We start from the raw sequence: 18,701 nt of genomic DNA on the forward strand, positions 1-18,701 counted from the left end.
ACTGAAAATAATGGATGAAACATAAAGAAGCATCAGATCCATCAGCTCTTATGAAACGGAATTAATTAGTGAGCTTGTGGTTAATCTACTAGTAAACCTATTTCACTCAATATGCACTTTCTTCTAGGGGTGGGAACAGGAACATAGTGTTCGGTTTGTCCTGGCGAGATTCAGAGACGCCTGGTATCACTTAGTATGGATCGGGATGGGGGGAGTGGTGTGAAAATGCTGAGCGTTCTTCAGAAGAAGGTCTGCATTGTTGAGAAGTGATATGGGGAGAGAGAGAGGATGAGTGATAGCTGGAAGCAGTGGCCCTTGCTTTTCAGAGGCTCCGAGCTGTTGACAGAACAAATAATCACATCGCAAAGACTTTGAAGCTACCCACGTGGTCAGCAGAAAAGGGGCCACAAGGCTCAGCCGTATATGCTGGAATTAGTTCAGAGAGCAAAAGCAGGGACTTGCCTTTGCTTAAAGCCAAAACCAATCTGAAACCACAGAACCTCGGCCCGAGGGCTAGGCAAAAGGCTTGCTTTTGAAACCTGAGCTCCTGTTGCTGTGGGGGTGGGCGGTCAGGGGGATCGGTGTCTGTTCCACTTGTACAAGCAAACCGTCTGATAATTTTGACCCTGCAAAAATTACATAATCCTTTCATCACAGCGGGTTGCATTTTCCAAGGGTACAGCTCTGACTTTGAACCAATTATAGGTGTAGTGTTAGGACTCCGGCACCCACGCTTCATACGTGTTTGTTTCATTTCCGGAGTTTCGTGGATTGAGTGTCAATAATCTACACCCATGCTACCTCATGTTGGAAAATTCACTTGGGAAATCCCAAAATGAAAAATGTCTCCGCTTGGCAACTTCCCATCTCCGTTGAGTGATAACGGTTTTTTGTGACAACCAAGTAGGGCCCTGGGCACGGAGCGGGTCTGGGGGTCTGGAGCTCTGTAATCAGTGTCTTGTGTTGATCTAGGCTTTCCTCCAAAGAGCTGGCGGTGCTAGGTGTTACACGCCACCACATGTCCAATCTGCTCTCCCTCCTGGGCGCCCTAACCTTGCCCGATGACAGCACCATTAGCTCCGTGTTCTCTTCCCTTCCTGCCTTGACAGCCTAATAGTCATCTGCCTTCTGCAGATGCTCCCCCCCATTTGCCATTTGCCATTGTTCCCCTCTTGCCCCCTGCTGCCCCATCCCAGGACAGGCTCTTGCCATTTCATGCCTGGAATATCGCCATAGTCTCCGTAAGCTTGCTACACATACCTTCTAACACCTCGCTGTTGCCAGTGGATTCACTTGGCATTCCCAGTTCTTCATCATCTGGTCTCTTTGGAGAGGACCAGCCTCATCTGTCCAGACGTCTCTCCCTTGACCCCCTCGCCTTTCCCAGAGCACAGCACGCACGTACCCACGTCCTTCCCTTGGCTCAGGCTGCTTCTGTCGTCTGCAGCCCCTCCTTCCAGTTTCCCACCAGTAAATCCTCCTCATCTGCCATGTTCATCTTGCTTGCTACCACATGGAAAGCCCACTCTGATCTCCAGAGATAGAACTCATCACCCTGCACCCTGTGCTTCTGGAGCCCTTTTTCGGGAGCTCAATTTCGGTATGTGTTTCAGCCTGAAACAGTTAACCAACTAGAAAACGATCTAGTTAGTTAGTTACATGCTTGGAAACAGCTAGACTACAAGCCCCTTGAGCCCAGGAAGGGTCTCCTGGCCCTGCTTATGAGCAAGTGGCCTGCCTCTAAGACGAGCTCAGGAAATGAACTGAGTTAAGGACACCCCTGCGTTGGAGGTAAGGGGAGGTCAGCAGCCGTTGCTGTAAGGACAGTAGGTGGATTCATTTCCCCAAAGTCCTTCAAAGGACAAGTGAAGTCAGGACATGTTACTGGGTAACGCCACCCCTTCAGAGATCTTGGTACTAGATACTCACTTGCCAATCTTGGTGCTAGATACTCAGTTGCCGATCTTGGTACTAGATACTCGGTTGCCATTGTTATTTTCTCCCTGGGGTTTGTGTGTATGTGCCCCTGTGGCAGGAATGTGGGGGGAAGGTAGGGGATACCTTTGTGTGTGTGACACTTTTCACTCTTAAGTAGCACTGTCCCAGAGAAAACCAATTTGAGTTACACATATATTCTTAAATTTTCTCGTACTCAAGTTTAAAAAGCAACAAGAAAGTGACATTAATTTTAAGAATATATTTTAGTTAGCCCAGTAGATCTGAACTATTACTGTGTCAGAAGGCAACCAATAAAAACGATTAATCATTTTCATATTTGTGTTTTCGGTGCCAAGCCTTCAAAACCTGGTGTTTATTATATGCTTACAGCACCTCTTAATTCAAATGCTCAGCTTTTATCAGAAATACTTGCTCTGTGCTTAGATTCTATAAAATTTATAGGTGAAAAAGTCGATTCACATATCCAGGTTCTTCCAAATGTGTTTAAAAATTTTCCGATAACTGAATTTAACTAGAGCTTTTGGATTTAAATTCAGACTAATTAAAATTAAGTAAAATTTCAAAGTTCTGTTCCTCATTCACACTAGTCTCTTCTCAATGACTCAGTAGCCACATTTGTTTCCCTGGTAGCTACCACTTCAGAATTCGTAGCCCTAGGGAAACAAAGATTTCTCAGTATCGGGTAGCTCATTCCTCTGCTCCTACAACGTCATTTTTAGAAAGGAGAAAAGTGTGGTGGGGAGAGTTGTAAGACACGTCCTGTCAGCCAGGTTTGCCAGCAAGTTCTTTGTGACATTGGGGCCTTGCTGCTGGCCTCTTGGGGGCTGCCATGAAAGGTAATAGGCTCCTGTTGGGGAAGCATGTGAAAATCCAGGGATGAAATGGCCCATGTAATTCCCAGGCTTGTTGGGTTGTAGACTGGAGTCCGTCTACACAGCAGCCCTCCCTCCCCCCACCCCCCGCCATGCTGATCTATGTTTTCTTCTGTAGTGGCAGTCTACACCGGCATTGACAACACCTGTATGAATCGTGCGTTTTGTTGTCTGCAGCACTGGCGGGGGGGCATGCTTTTAGATGCTCACGGCTTTTATCAGATTTGAACATATTGGAAGCTTCGGTGCTTAACAGCTTTTGAGTGATCAAATATGTGGAAAACGTCTTTCTCAGCCAAAGAGCATATTTTCCAAATCCAAAATAGTTGAATATATTTTTCCCCTTCCTGCAAGTTTCCCATTGGATGGCACCCCAGAGACCAATTTAGAGCTTGAGAAGTTTAGAGCAAAAATGTTCTGGAACAAATGAAAATGAGGTGTGTCACTTAACCCAGTATCTAGCCGCCCGTGTCTCCTGCAAAGCCCTGAAAGTGTTTGGTGTTACTTAGTTCTAATAGGAAACTGAGCTTCAGGATTGATGTACCCAGCACCCCATGAGGGTGAGGCCGCCTGGCTCTGACGTGATGTTTGAGGCCGAAGGGGAAACTGAAATGCTTCCAGACCCTAAGGGTTTTGAAACAGGTGCAGCTTCCCTTGTCTCCCCCAGGGGAAGGAAGCGTGCTGTCCACACTCGGATGAGTGGTTCGGCGGCAGTTCACTGAGCTCTGGAATGAAAATGGCACATTTCTCCTGAAATGAGCTTATTCTCTGCTGCTGTTGGGTGCAAGGCATCCTTCAGCTATGGCGGGAATTACGGCTTCCATCTGTTCCCTAATGTGAAAAATGTGTGCGGGCCTCCGTGCTACCAAGCCGCATGAACCATAGATGTCCAGATCTGCTGACACATTTGAGTCATGGCCCTCCGAATGGCTTTTGTCAATTACTTCATTACATATCCAAATAAGCATCCTGAGGGTGGTCTGCGCTTGTGATCTGTGACAGTGTGGTGCTGACACGATTTTGCCCTTGGAACTATCTGGTTTTTCAGCTTTGTTTAGGAATCGATGATATATAAGTACTCGGTATATTTAATCATTATTACTTTTGAAGTTAGCACACGGCCGCCAAATCCACATCATTAATTCTTGGCTTCTTCCCAACGTCTCCAGTCTTTCACCTTGCTCCTTGATTTTTGTTCTGACAAATCAAATAATGCTTTGTGCTTAGAGAGCAACTTTTATCAGAAAATTGCAGGGCCCTCTGCAAACTTTTATTTCTCCAAGCGCAAATGAATATCTTCAGAGACCCATACATATTTAAGCATGTTTATTCATGCTGGGGTTTTTCCCCCACCAATGGGCAGGAAAAGTGTGGCTTTTTACGTGTTCACTTTGGAATATAGACATGTGATGTGCAGACTTAAATTTGGCTTGACATATTTAATAAATATCCCTTGAGTAAGTGATTAGACAGAGAGTCAGCTACGCTCTTGAGAATATGGCTGAGTATTAGTTCACTCTACTAATTTTACATACTTGAGCCTTTGCAGAGAGTTACATCATGTGCATCAGATGGAGAAATTATTTTCATCAATTAATAACTGTTTCCGATCGTCCCTGGAAAAGAGAATGCTTTGACTAGATTTTAAGCGGGATTAACTCACCAGCTGAAAAATAGTTACGTAAGACTTAGCTCACGGTTTAGTTGTTTGTGGTCAGCTGGCCGGTTGTTTGGTTCACTACATTGACTACATACATTCTCCTAAGTGCGCTTGTGGCAGAGACAATGTTGGGTGTTTGCCCAACTCCACTTTCTTTTCTTCCCATACACGGTTAGACTACATTTCCCAGCATTCCTTGTAGTTAGATGGAACCCTCTGACTGCGTTACGACCAATAGTATGTGAGCGGAAGTAATGGAATCCTCTTTCAGCCCCGGGCTTGAACTCTTCCCTTCCAGTCCTCCACACTCTTTCTCTTCTTTCACCTGTTCGCTAGGTACAGACTGTCTGGTGGAAGAACCTAGCTAGGCTCCTGGGGGACGGTGAGAGCTCGAGACAGGAGGAGTCCGGTTCCCTGAACGACTGCACGGAGTAGAGCATGTCAGCTGAACCGTCTTGGGTGTGACATAAGCGAGAAATTGGACTTGGTGGTACAAAGTCAGTGGGATCTGGGGGCTGTTTGTTACACAAGTTAGCCTACCCTAACTAATATTCTTACAGATGTAGTGGAGAATCAATCTTTGCCTTACACTTTACAAATTTCAAGGAGGAATGGGACGTGCAGAGCACATTGCTGGTGTGGAATAGTAGGTCATGGAAAAGCATAACCAATGAGCCATGTGGCTCTTTGATCACCATGTCTAATTAAGCCACATGGTTACTGTAATTTTTTGGTTCAAGTCAGTCTTTTATCTGGGGCAGATGCAACTCTGGACAGTTTCACGTAGCAAAACGTGATCATTTCAAGTAAGCAGTTTCCACTAGAGGACAGAGAGGAGGGTGCAGAAATCCTTATGAATTAACAAGGACTTCAGGCTTTAGTTTTGTTTTTTGTTTTTGTTTTTTTTCTGTGCAGACTTTCCTAACCCCCAGCGGTATCTGGGTTGCTCACCTCTCCTGCCTCCTACCCTATAGTCTTGTCGTCACCCAGGTGCCTTCCTCAGAGTTCTTACCTTACTGACTGGTAAGGTCTAGCTCTTGATCTTGACTCTCTTCCCCTCTAGACCATACATCTTCAAAGGTAGGGGCCATTTTACCTTGGCTCACTGTCGCATCCAGCCGGTGCATGGAATGTAAGAATTGTTGACTGCGTGAGAAAGGGAATGAATGACAGGGGTGATTTTGGTTATCAGGTGTGAGTAATAGGGCTCATTCATGAGCTTGTCCTCAGACTGCTTAAGTCCACTCTTCCACTGGGAAATTAGGAGGTAAACTGACTTTAGCTTTATCAACTGTCAAAACACAAATCAGTATTAGAAGCAAGAGCAAGATCCATTTCCATTTTATTAGTTGCTGTGAGTTTTTAGGAACTGAAACTTAATTAATTGATGGCCGGAGTCCCTTAGCGAAAACAGTTGAGAACAAAAATACAAGATCAGTGAGAGCCAAATCGCCCTGTTTCTGGCCCAGGACAGATCTTGATGGTTTACTCTTTGATGCATTCATTTGCCAAACATGTATCGAGCTTCTTCCAGAGTAGAGCCCGGTTCTAGGTGCACAATGTAAGAAAAGGCCCAGTTCTCAAGGAGGTCCCAGTTAAGCGGGGGGCAAGCTAATAAGAAAGTGTCAGATGAATATAACATTCTGTGAAAAAAAAATTCAGATAGCTCAGTGTGATCAAAAATGCCCAGATCAGGGCCGCTTGGGTGGCTCAGTTGTTAAGTGTCTGCCTTCAGCTCCGGTCATGATCCCAGAGTCCTGGGCTCGAGCCCTGCGTGGGATTCTCCCCACTCAGTGGGAGGCCTGCTTTTCCCTCTCCCACTCCCCCTGCTTGTGTTCCCTCTCTCACTGCATCTCTCTGTTTGAAATAAATAAATAAATGCCCAGATCAAGACGATTTTGTTAGTGGTCACTAAGGTCTCTGGGGAATGGGTTTGTCCATAATGTGTAAGCAGAGGCCTGAATAAGAAAAGGAGCTAGCCGTACAGAAATCTGAGGAGAGAACGTACCGGGCAGACAGTATTTTATCAGGCTCCGAAGTGAGCGAGTAACTCGTCAAGGAAGAGGCGAGTGTCTGGAGTGGTGGGAGCAGACAGTGGGCCGGGCAGGGGGCATTCTGGGCAAGGAGTCACGTCCGACACAGAGGAAGGACACGTGGACAGGCAGGTGGAAGCCAGACTCCGAAGCCTCGGCACTTGATTTTTTCAGACCTCTTTTTTGGCTTCCTTGCCTACCTTCTTCTCGAGATGCTGAAGAATCATTCCTGAGCCTCCAACCTGCTCTACCCCAATCTTGGCTTCTCCTGGTCTCCATTTTGCTTCTGCCCGTTGGTTTTCTTCCTCGGAGACCATCCCCTTCCTGCTACATGGTCTCTCTCGTGCATTGCTTCTCGGCAGCTCTAAGGACCGAGTCCCCGGGTGGCTGGCGGCCCCTGCCCTCACCGGGGCTGCCCAGGATGCTGCGGCGGGAGTCCGAGCGCAGGCCTGGGTTTCTGTCCCAGCTCTGCTGGCCTCCGCTGTGGGGGCCCAGGCCTCCTCTTCCTTGTTCATAAAGCCAGGGGACGGGACCGGGGGGTGCTTTGAGCTTTCACGGTTGCTGATGCTAAGTCATCTGGGCCCTCTGGTGAAGCCAGCGGCCGCGTCCAAGATTAGCAGCGGGAGCCGCTGTAACGGCGCGCGGTGCCCGGGAGAGAGAATGGCTCTCGTTCTTTTGTGCAGGGCCCCCGTGGAGGCTGGGGGGCTGCAGCTGTTCGGCTTCAATTAAAAACACACACAAACCTCCCTCTTTGTTTCAGCTTCAAACCCTGACTGTCCGACGAGCACATCTGAATTCCGCAGACTCCGGCGTGCACGTGAGGGCAGCCCCCTGCCCGCCCTCGGCCACCCCCGCCTCTTGCTGCCCGCGTTGCGATTACTGGGAGGCAGGAGAGATTTCAAAGTTCAGGGGAGGAAGGGGGGGAACCCCGGTTCTGAAGCCCCTGGCAAGCAGCTTCCAGTACGTGCTTGTCCGTCCCCAGCCGCGGGCTCTCGAGAGGCCAGCGTGTGCACGTGGCCCTGAACCTCGGGCGGCTGTCAGCCCGGGTGACGGTGGGACAGGCCTGAGGGACATGGGCTCGAGGCGGTGTCTGTCCCTGCCCAGGGGCAGGCCCGAGGTGACGGTCTGTGGACCGTTGGGGCACACTGGGTGAACCGGGTAGATGGAGGTGGGGCGTGATACGTCTCCACCGCAGACGCCACCTCGCCAGCGGGGCCCAGAGCAGGGGTCTCAGCGGCCCTGGTCTGGGATGGGGCTTGGAGTCCAGCGGGCTGTGCATTTGAGGCCCTGGATTTCACCGAGGCCCGAGGGGTCTGGGAGTCTGGAATCCCAGGGCTGGAGGCAGGGTGCGCCGGGAGCTCTGGTGCCCGGGCAGGGACAGACTTCCCAGCGGGCCTCTCTGCATGGCCCCTGCCCCGTGCTGTTGGCCCTCCCGGCAGCGAGAAGGGGATCCACCTGAGGCAGGGACAGCCGCTGCTCCCCAGTGTCCACACCGTCCCCTTCTTCCTGGGCGCACGACCAGCCTACATTTTGCACCATTTCCTTGTGTCTCGTCGAGCCGGGTCTGCCCAGGAAGCCAGGCGCTCTTTCTCCCTTTCGGGCGCCTGTGTCTGCGGCGGGGTGTGGAGCTACAGCTTAGCCCCAATGAAGGTGGGGGCTGGAGTGCTGGGTCTCCTGGGATGGCTTTTCAGTGCCCCGCACGAACCTGTGGGTCCCGACAGGCAGAAAACTCATGGACTGGGAGTGACAGAGATGTTGACTAAAGGATCGTCCCAGGGGCCTGCTGGTGAGGTCACGTTCCTACCTCCTAGACGGTGGTGCCCTCGTCACACGTCCTGGCCTCTCAGGGTATCTCCTCACCATCTCCCACAGAGGGCCTGTCAGGAACCCCTCTTCCTTGGCTCTGTGCCCTCTCTGTGCCCCTGTGTAGCCACACCTTTGGCCGTCCCTGTCCGTGTGGTGAGCTGGGTCTCCAGTGCATGGTGGCTCAAGTCATCTCTGGAAGCATCGTTGATGTCAGAGGCCTCAAAGTCAAGTGCCTTCAGGGTCAGGCCGGGAGCTTACACGCGGGACAGCCAGCGTAGGACACTAAGGAGTGGTGCGGACTGAGATGCCGTGCACATTCCAAGTAAGAAAAGGCCCTCAAAGTGGATGAAAAAAATCCTTGCGCTGTCCAAGCCAGACAATCCAGCCCAAATGGCCTCCGACCAAATTAAATATTCTACCATTGTTTCTCTCAGGAGGATGAATGTAAAGCCATGTCTGACAATTCTGTGTGCTCCTGTGCCTAGCAGAGCATGGGGGGAAATAATAATACTTGATTTGAAAATCTTTTGAGTGATGCCTAACATCTAGCCAGGAAAGTGCCCGAACCCTCCAGATCAACGAATGATGAAAAAGCGAGCACACCCCTGAACCCACCAGCCAGATGGGCACCTAGAACGTCCGCAGCAACTCTTTCTTCGCAAAGGCAACTCGTTGTCTTGATTTCTCACACCACAGATTTGCCTGACTTTTATTCGTACAAGCATGCACCATTCTGTGTCTGGCTTCTTGGACTCAACATTGTATCCGGGAGCTTCAGCCACGCTGCCGCATAGACCAGTGGCTGGTGTGTCGTCACCGCCATGTAGTTTTTCCCTGGCACGAGAGCACCAGAACGCATCTGTCCAGCCTGCCATTGATTAGCATTTGGCTGCTGCTAATTTGGGGTTCTCGAACGTGAACAGTCCTGCGGCAGAAGCAAAGCCCTCAGGCAGAACAACAGAGACATCTGGGTGTCTGAGGTGGGAAACTGTGTACAGCAGCTGCAGGAAGGCTCCAAAGTGGGCCAAGGCGCTATGGGAAGGACCATCAACAGCACGGGCTAACAAGTCCTTCTAGAACAGTCCTATGAGTTCTATCAGTGTTGATCATGTTAGGACTTAAACCTGAGAAGTAAAAAAGTGTCACTTGGTAATTTATTTCAAAATGAACAATAGTAAGTGCATACTATACATTACATACATTGCCTGTTTAGAAATAAAATAGTTTGAGGAAAAATAACTATTCACTGAGACAAAAATGTTAGAAGAGTGGCTCAAGAGAAGGCTGTGGGGCTCTTCCTCTCTGCTTCTGCATTCTACCTGTGATGGTGTCACATGTCACCCAGGAGGGAGGAAGAGTCCAAAAGGCAAGCAGTATCTTGGTACCATTGTGATGATACTTTGGACTTTGCAGATTCCCTGAGAGGATCTCAGGGATCCCCTGGCCAAAAATTAGAGAACCACTGCTCTAGAACACCCCAACCACCTGTACGGTTGGCAGTCTCTAGTGAACAGGCAAGCCCAAGTTGGCCCACTTGAGGTTGGGGAGGGGGGCGTGCTAACTTACTCCAAATCACAGTGACTTAATTCAGTTCTCAGCTGATTAAAAACCCATATTTTTCTTCTCAACACTTTATAATCCTTACTTGTAAAAACATCAGTTTGAAATGTTTTGATTTTGTTCATTTGAAGTCAGGGATGTCCATTAGAAATATAATGCAAGCCATTTATGTGATTTGAAATATTTAGTAGCTGTTTTTGGATTCCATAAAATTCCACAAAATTTGAAAAAGTAGATCGCATATTCGGGTTCTTCCGATAACTAGAAGGAGCATCAGCATTCAAGTGAATTAAAATTAAAATCCTTTTTCACACCAGCCACATTTCAAGGGCTCGGTAGCCATATATGGTTTGTGGCTGCCACTTTGGACAGAGCAGATCTAATCTCTGTCCTCTGCTTTCCTTATCCATCCCATCCCTTGGTTCTTCAGTGCTTAGCGGCCTGACGAGGACAAGGTAATCCTTCTCAAGATACTTCTAGAAAACTGGTGCCAAGTGGGTTTCTTCTTAGGCTGGTTAGGATGTTTGACAGAAGACTGGGAAGTGGGGAGCCCCTGTGCAGCCACAGTTAGCCATAGCAAGTTCCCTTTCAGCTTGGCTTCTGGGACTTTCTCTTTTGCTATCTTCATGTACACGGAATAATCTCACACTGTCACTGATATGGCTGTGAAATACACCGCCGTCCCCAGCCGTCCCTGGAACGGACCGCTCTCTGATTGGACATGGCAGGATCTTAAACACAGTGACACGGGACGGACTTAGAGCAGGCTGCCGTGCTTCCTGGGACCAAGCCCCGGGAAGCTGGCTAAGTTTTTAAGTGATGAGCTCCACATCCGTGTCTGAAAGATACAGCAGGTCTTCTTGCCTTTTGTCTTCCTGTCTTGAAACATTGGTATGCTTTCCAAAAGGCAAAGGACACAATGGAATGAAATTCCAGGCCCCAAAACACTCAAGGTAAAGATGCAGCACGGAGGTTAGCATCTTATAACTCAAAGGCAGCCAGAGTGATTTGACCGGCTTCAAAGGAGAGGGCCAAAGCAAGCCTGTCCGGCACGAAAGACTTCGTTCTGTTTGTGAATTGCATCATCTCCAAACCATTTCAGATTCAGGAGAATGGATAGCTAACCCATTTTATACATTGCGGGATCTCTTACTTGGACTCCCAGAATGAAAGACTAGAATTCCAGGTGTAACCACGTGGTCCCGTTACTGCAAGTTTTGTGACTGGTCAAGTGTCTGATTCTTGTCGTTGAGTGGACAAATGAGAAATGACTTTTATCTCCTTCCTGTGTTCTCCCGCACCCACGTTGACTCCTTAAGCTTTCAGCCAGTCTTATCATTCTGGCATATCCGTTCTCCTTGTGTTGGACTCATTCAGGAACCCCACATCAGAGTGCATGATGTCATGTCAAATAAATCTAAAAGGAACTGGAAAGCTGCAGGAATTTCCTTATCTGAGGTAGCCAAGCCAAATAAACTTAATTCACATCCATCAGGAGCTCGGTGAGGGCCAGCACCATTCTTGGTGAAATGATTTCATGCTTGATGACATGTGAAGACTGAGGTTTTCCTGGGCTCCTTATTGAGCTGGATCCTCTAATTTTTCTGTCTCCGGGTCCCCTCCATGCAGAGTGTCTGTGGAGCCCGGACCCCACGATATGGACTAGACACAAAATGCCCTTCATTACTCCACTCATCTCTTAGAGTCAGGACTTACAAAAACTAAGACAGCGGCTGGGCCACCACCCTGTAGAACTGAGCCAGATTATTGCAACTATTAGGACCTTGGAGGTCAACGTCTGCTCTCTCTGTCCCTGAATGGTCTAGATCTTTAGACCATTTTCATGTTCTTTCCCCTTCTGGATAAAATGCAGTTTTGCTTTCGCTGAGATCCTCAAGAACTCCTAAGTGAAGTGTTAGATCATTCTAGAACTATAGCGGACCTGATGGTTTTGCCTCCCCTTCCTTGCCCAGATTCTCATCCAGCTGCTGACTGAATGCTGCGGGTTCCACAGGTCTGGGTTTCTCCACCCAGCATTAGGCCTGATTTGCTCTGAAGACGCAAATGTTACAGGCAAGGCGAACACTTTGGTAGGACCAAGTGTCAGAGGAAGGTGTGGATAGTTTTATATCCTTTTTGGATCCAGATGGGAACCTGGGGGCCCTACTTGTGGCTCAACACACTGTGGCCCCTTCTCCTAAAACAGCTGTGTTTGAATGAATTTATCTTCGGAGTCTCTGTGGTGATCCCAGTACTTGGTAACTTTTTAAAAAAGATTTTATTTATTTATTTGACGGACAGAGATCATAAGTAGGCAGGGAGGCAGGCAGAGAGAGAGGGGGAAGCAGGCTCCCCGTGGAGCAGAGAGCCCGATGCGGGACTCGATTCCAGGACCCCGAGATCATGACCTAAGCCAAAGGCAGAGCCTTTAGCCCACTGAGCCACCCACGCACCCCGGTAATTTATTATTTAAAAAAAAATTTTAATGGAGTATAGTTGACGCCCAACATTCTATTAGCGTGAGGTGTACAGCACAGTGATTTGACAACACGTTGTGTTGCGCTCACAAGTGGAGCTCGCCTGTGTCACCATGTGTCGCGACTGCAGTATCACTCGCTGTGCTCCCTGTGCGGGACTGTTTGTTCCCATGGCTTATTTATTCCATGCCTGGAAGCCTGGGTCTCGTACTCCGCTTCACCCACTTTGCTTGGTCCCCCCCATCCCTCCTCCCTCTGGCAACCCTCAGTTCTCTCTTTATTGGCCTGATTCTTTTTGCTTGTTTATTCATTTATCTTTTGATTCCATACATGAGTGAAATCACATGGTACCTGTCTTTCTCAGTCTGACTGACTCCACTTAGCATAATACCTTCTGTGTCCGCCTTCCAGGTAGCTGCAGATGACAAGATCTCCTCATGTTTATGGTTGTGTAATATTCCTGTGTGTGTGTGTGTGTGTGTGTGTGTGTGTGTACACTCCAAATCTTGTTTATTCATCTATCAGTGGATGCTGCGGTTGCTTCCATGTCATGACTGTTGTAAATAATGCTGCCAGGAACGTAAGTGTGCACGTAATCTTGTTGAATGAGGGCTTTCGTTTTCTTTGGGTAAAAACCCTGTAGTGGAACTACTGGACCAGATGGTAGTCTTATTTTTAGCTTTTTGAGGAAACTTGGTGATTGTTCATGCCCAGTCTGGAGCCCCTGCTGAGCAGAAGGTTCTGGAGCTGAGCGGCAGCTCAGGCCCAGGGTGAGGGGTCCTAGCCCCGCCAGAAGGGTGTGTGAATACCTTTCTCATCCCAGTTTGGGGCAATAGCAGTGGAGGGCCATGCAAGGTGGAGAGATCAGAATCTTGTTTTCAGTTTTATTATGAACGGGAACCCCTTTTCCAGGCTTCGGGGAGAACATCATGTAAGGGTATATGTACATAGCCACCCACGGACCTACACACACACACACACACACACACACACACACGCACGCACATACACAGCTGCACCTGCCCATGGATGTTAAACACTCGGCAAAGCAAATGACAGTTCCTGTAGGTCGCTGGGATTCCGGTTCTGGTCTTCACTGTTGACGTGGGGTAGGGACACGAGCAGTGGGAGATGGTGACGCTGTGCTTTCTGAGGCAGAGAACAATTTCCCAAACCTCTGTCGTCGGGGTAACCCAGCCTAGTAGTGAGGGGCTCATTGAGCACTTCCAGTGCCTTGGGCAAGTTATGTAACCTCTGTGCCCTCAGTTTCCTGATCTGTAAAATGGAGGTAATACTAGTATCTACCTCATAGGGTAGCTGTGAGAGTGAACTGAAATTGTACACGGAACACATTTAAAGCAATGCCTGACACGAAGTAGGTACTCAGTAAATATCTGCTGAGTGAACAGAATATTAATTTTATCATTATTGTATCAGAGACTTTCCTTACGCGGTGGCTTCAGATTCAGTGGGAAGAGCGAGGAGAACCCTTTTAAGAATCACAACTTCTGTTCTCCTGGGAGGGCCAGATTGCCATGCACACTGAGCTGCAGATTATTTCCGAGTGTATGATGGAAAAGGGAAAACAACAACTAAATGTCACAAAACAAAACAAATGCTGGAATCTGGGGTGAGACAGAGAGGGGGACGGACTTTCTTACAGAGCAGCTTCTGATGAGACAGTCAAGACAGGCCTGGGTTTCTTTCTTTTTCCAGCTGCAGACTTTGGTTGGAAGTATCAAGCTGCTTCTTAGATTTCAGTGAACCACAAAAGGAAAGCATATTGTTCTCCCTTTTCAGCACCCCTCGCTCCTTACTCCTTTCTCTGCTTCTTTTCCTGGGTCCCTCTCTGCTCTCACGTAAAAAAAAAAATCAAGATGGCGGCACTTCCTCAATGAGTACAGAGGCTGAGTAGTGGTGGGGCTCTGTAGGGGAAGAGAGTGCTACATACACTGTACTTGGCTGATGTACTGATGAAAAGAAGCTGAGAGGTGGGTGACCGGGGTGTGCTTTATCTTTGATGCTCCCCATTTCTTGACCGCGTGGTGAGGGCTGCTTCAGCAGGCCCTGGCACTAAGCCTGGTGGTGGCTAGACCAGCTGTGGGCCAAGGCCGCTCCAGCCAGGGCCTGCTGGGCCTTTAATTTCCCACACACGTGCGCTTATGTCCAGGAACGCAGCAGATGGGCCGCGAGCGAGGTCAGGGAAGCAGGCCACTGACAGGGACTGGTGGCTCGGGACCAACCACAGTGGCCTGGGCTACAGATTTTGCTCTGGGGGATGGGGACTCAGACATAGGAGAAGAGGCACTCACCCTTCTTTTTCCTGAAATACCAGAGGAATAAAACAGGTCAGTGGTGAATATGGAATTAGCTGTTGGCCAGTCTCCAAAGTGGTGTGACCTATTTAGGAGCCGCTGAGAATAAGCCAAAGGAAGCTTGGTGGCCTGCATCTTGATGTGTCAGGGGAGCAGGGAGAGGATCCCGATCACAGGCGGCCAGATTCCTCGAGTCGCTTGTTACAGAGTCGATGAGTGAGCGTGGCGGGAACTTGGGAGAACGGTTCTGGAACATGGATGTGGGGCCGGTCCAGGCACAGGTGGGCCCGCCAGGGAGCACTCCAGCGGATGCGGCGAGTCTCCTGCCTGGGCTAGGCACCTCTGATCACGGAAGGACCAGATTAAATTTCGAAAACCTCCCTCCAGGGTTAAACTCTTCCCCAAGACCCTTCCCGTAAAAGGGACACTTGGGCGGAGTCTGCAGGGACAGGGCAGACACGAGGGCTTCAGCCGAGAGCAAAGCCGCAGGCACGCAAGTGCTGATGCTGGTGGCCGGCGCTCTGGGTGCCCCAGCTCCTGGCAGGCCCAGTTCCACGGCTGTCTGGGAGGATTGCCTCTTGCCCCCTGTGAGCCCCCCAACTTCCTTGCCTTGAGGTGAGACCAGCGCTGTGGCACGAGGGGCACTCTGCAGTTTCCTGCGGGGTCAGGCTGATCTCCGTGTCCAGCAGAGGCCGCATCAGGGCTCTGTCCTTTCCCCTGTCCTGGCTCGCTGCCCTCACGCCCCTGCTACCGGGAGCACCCCCTCCGTTTACCAGTGGAACAAGAATTGCCATGGTTGACTTTGCTTCTCGGTAACCCAGCCTTAGAGCGAGGCCGGGGAGGGGAGCATTGGAGCCCAGTGCCAAAGCCTGACGGCGCCGCACGGTTGCATGGTTCCTTGAAGCTCAGGTTCCTTGAAGACAGCTTCAAAAATTGAGATTCCTGGGCCCTCCATTCAGAGATCCTGAGTCAGTGGGTTTAGGGTGGGACCCGATATGCAATAGTTTTCCAAAGTGGATCGTTGGTGCCAGTCCTGTGGCCAGCTCATTAGTCTTTCCTTCCTTAGGTCTTTTAAGAAACATTTATCAATCAGGAAAAAAAAACACACTCTGTCAAAGACACTAAGTGGAGATTGAAGGATGCACAGATTTTGGCAAATCTGGAAGTCCAGCATACCGTGCTGACGCTCAGATCTTTTTTAGCAAATTGTATCTTCACCTTTTTTCCCTATGTGTCCCGACATGGAAGTCTGTCTGGGTGGGAAACGGGAGACTTCCTGAGGCACCGACTGCTTCCCAGTCTCCGTGCTCAGAAGTTCTAACCTACGAGCAGTCCGCCCTCGCCTTTCACGAACAGGCCTAGATTTTCCAATATTATTGGTTGTATGAATGATTTGGTGATGAACTTCAAAGAGAAGTATTTTGTTTTGTTATCAGGGACCCCCTCGTAGGAAGTCTTGTAGATACGTTCTCATGAAAGGCACAATTTTGAGTAATTTTAAGCAAATTGACTAGATGGAGTTAAATAACTGAATGAAGAGGGTTCGGCCTCAAGCTGAATAAGGGAGTATTCTAGATTTTGTAATGATAACGATGCTAATAGTGATAAGAGCAACAAAATATGTTGGCTTAGATTTGTGTGTGTACTGTGTCTAGCACCCAGCACTAATTACTTGGTCTGCATTATATTATTTAATCCTCCTGGAACCTCTTTGAGGTAAATATATCCATTGCAGATGAACAGAGGCTTCAGAAAGACAAAACTTTATTTCTCTCTCATGTAAAAGAAGTGCAGAGTGGTTATAGAGACTCGGCGGGAGTGAGGACCAACGCTCCTTCCAGCTCCTCATTCCACCATTAGATTGTGGCCCTCATCTTGACGGTCCACGATGGCTGCCAGAGCGCCGGTCATCACATCATCGGCCCACACAGGAGGATGAAAGAAGGAGATGACTTTTCTATGCTAAAGAGACTTTCTAGAAGTTCCATGCCACAACTGCTTTTATGTCATTGGCCAGATAGCAGCCCCCAGCTCCAAGGGAATTCTGGGCATGTAGCCTTTTGGTTGTATGGCCGTGGACCCTATTTTAAAAAACCTAGGTGTTATCAATATGAAAGACAAGGTGAACATGGAAGGTTTGATAGGAAATTAACAGTTCCTGCCACAGCAGGTAATAGTCTCATCACCATTTTGCAGATAAGGAAAATAAAGCTCTGAGAGACCAAGTCACTTGGCCGTGTTCACACAACCTAAGGCGGCAGAACCGTGGTAGGACCGGAGTCTCTCTGACATGAGTGTTCTTAACTGCTATTTCCTCCTGCCCATTTTTGCAATCTTGTGAAACAGTTTTGTTTCCTTAGAGGTGCATTTGTCCATTACCTATTTTCTTTCTGGTGTGCCTTGACCATTATCTTTGCATAAATCCTAACCATGCTTCAGATCTCAGCACCAGTGCCCCCAAAGCCCTTCCCTGCTTTCTTCATTCAGTAAATATTTACGGAGTAGCTGCTTTGTGCCAGGCACTGATCTCGTCCCCTGGGCCTCATCGGTGATAAAAACAAAGACTTTTGCCAGCTTAATAGCTCTGTGATCTTAGTCAAGTTCCTTAAGCCTCTGAGCCTTGGTTTCCTCATCTGTACAATGGGGATAATAAAACGGAATGTACAGCAGGGTTATGGTAAGGATTAAATGAGATGCTACATAGCACAGCCATGGGCCCATGATCACATCTGGGGAAATGGTGTCCTTTTTTTTTTTTTTTTTTTGCCTAATTTAAGCTGTGACTTGTGGTGGGTGGTGTGCTAAAGAAAAACAAGACTGACTAATAATCTATTCCTCATACTTCCCTGGAAGGCCACAGAAAGAAAACCTACTCTTTTAGAGTTAGTTTCTTTCTTCCTCCTTCCTTCCTTGCCCCCTCCCTTTTGTCTGTCTGTCTGTCTTTCTCCTTCCTTCCTTCCTTCTTTCTTAAATACTTTCTCTGATAGATTTAGTGTTCCAGCAAGTCCTGCTGATCACCTTTGTGTTGTTTTTTTTCTGGCGCCCTATCCTCCCCTCCGTCCGTCTCTACTGCTCACCTTGGTCTAGTGGAAATAGTGGAAATTGTGCTGCTGGCCCTTGTGTCCACAGAGGAAACTTCCAGAAGCCAAGAGGCATCAGGCATCTGGGGTCCCAAGGCCGTGGCACGCTCATTGCCACACACAGCACCCCACAAAGAGCGCCGGCACTTGCGTCGGAACCACCTCTCAGGTTTGCTGACCAGCGAGCTCCCTCCATTTTGTCTTCTCGGCCCTTCTGGAAAGGTGAAAGGCAAGTTCTCAGGCTGCAGGGCCTTCTCTCTTCCTTGACATCTGGTTTGATTCTGGGCAGCTAAATACTGGCTTTGCCATGAACAACAAAAGCTAATTCACTGTGGTTTTTAAACACCGAGTGCAAATATTTTTCCTTTTCAGCTTGGGGTCACTGGAAGGGAAAAAACAGGGCTGAGAAGGAGATTAACCTTTTAAAAACTATTATGACTTCCCATAGAAAATAAAACAATGGCATCATTTCCTTCCATTCGTGAGAGTCTTTTTATGAGCGATTGTTGTTTGAGACAAGACCAGGGCTCCAAAGAAGATTTTTAAGTACTATTTTCGCTTGGTTTTCTACTCAGAAGCCCACCATGATTGCTTTTGAGAGCCCACACAAATCCCAGGAGAGCCTGGGGCCACCCTGTTTGCTTTCTGTCTGCTCGGTCTTCCTCCCTGGCCTGCCGGCCCCGCACCTTCTCTCTGGCCTGCTGAGTTCGGGGCCTCCCCTCTGAGCAGGGGAGGCAAGGGGCGGGGGCAGGAACTCTGCAATTCACTGTATTTGAGGCAGTGGCCCTGCTGTCCACGGAGGCCACTGACAGATGCTTGCATGGCTGAAAACTCTGTCTGGGTCGCTTCTCCAAGGTTCCAGCCAGACTCCGTGTTGATCTGGCCTGGCTTGATGCATCCCACAACGGCCGCGCCATTCTCTTGCTCTCCAGACACGAA

The 18,701-nt window shown here is 48.9% G+C and overlaps 1 protein-coding gene across 2 annotated transcripts in view; it reads left to right on the top strand.

The window, feature by feature from the left end:
• Positions 1 to 18,701, top strand: part of NHS (NHS actin remodeling regulator) — a 335,151-nt gene that overhangs the window by 208,953 nt on the left and 107,497 nt on the right. The window lies entirely within an intron of this gene.

Source organism: Mustela erminea, chromosome X (assembly GCF_009829155.1).
Source record: "Mustela erminea isolate mMusErm1 chromosome X, mMusErm1.Pri, whole genome shotgun sequence".
Classification (NCBI taxonomy): Eukaryota; Metazoa; Chordata; class Mammalia; order Carnivora; family Mustelidae; genus Mustela; species Mustela erminea.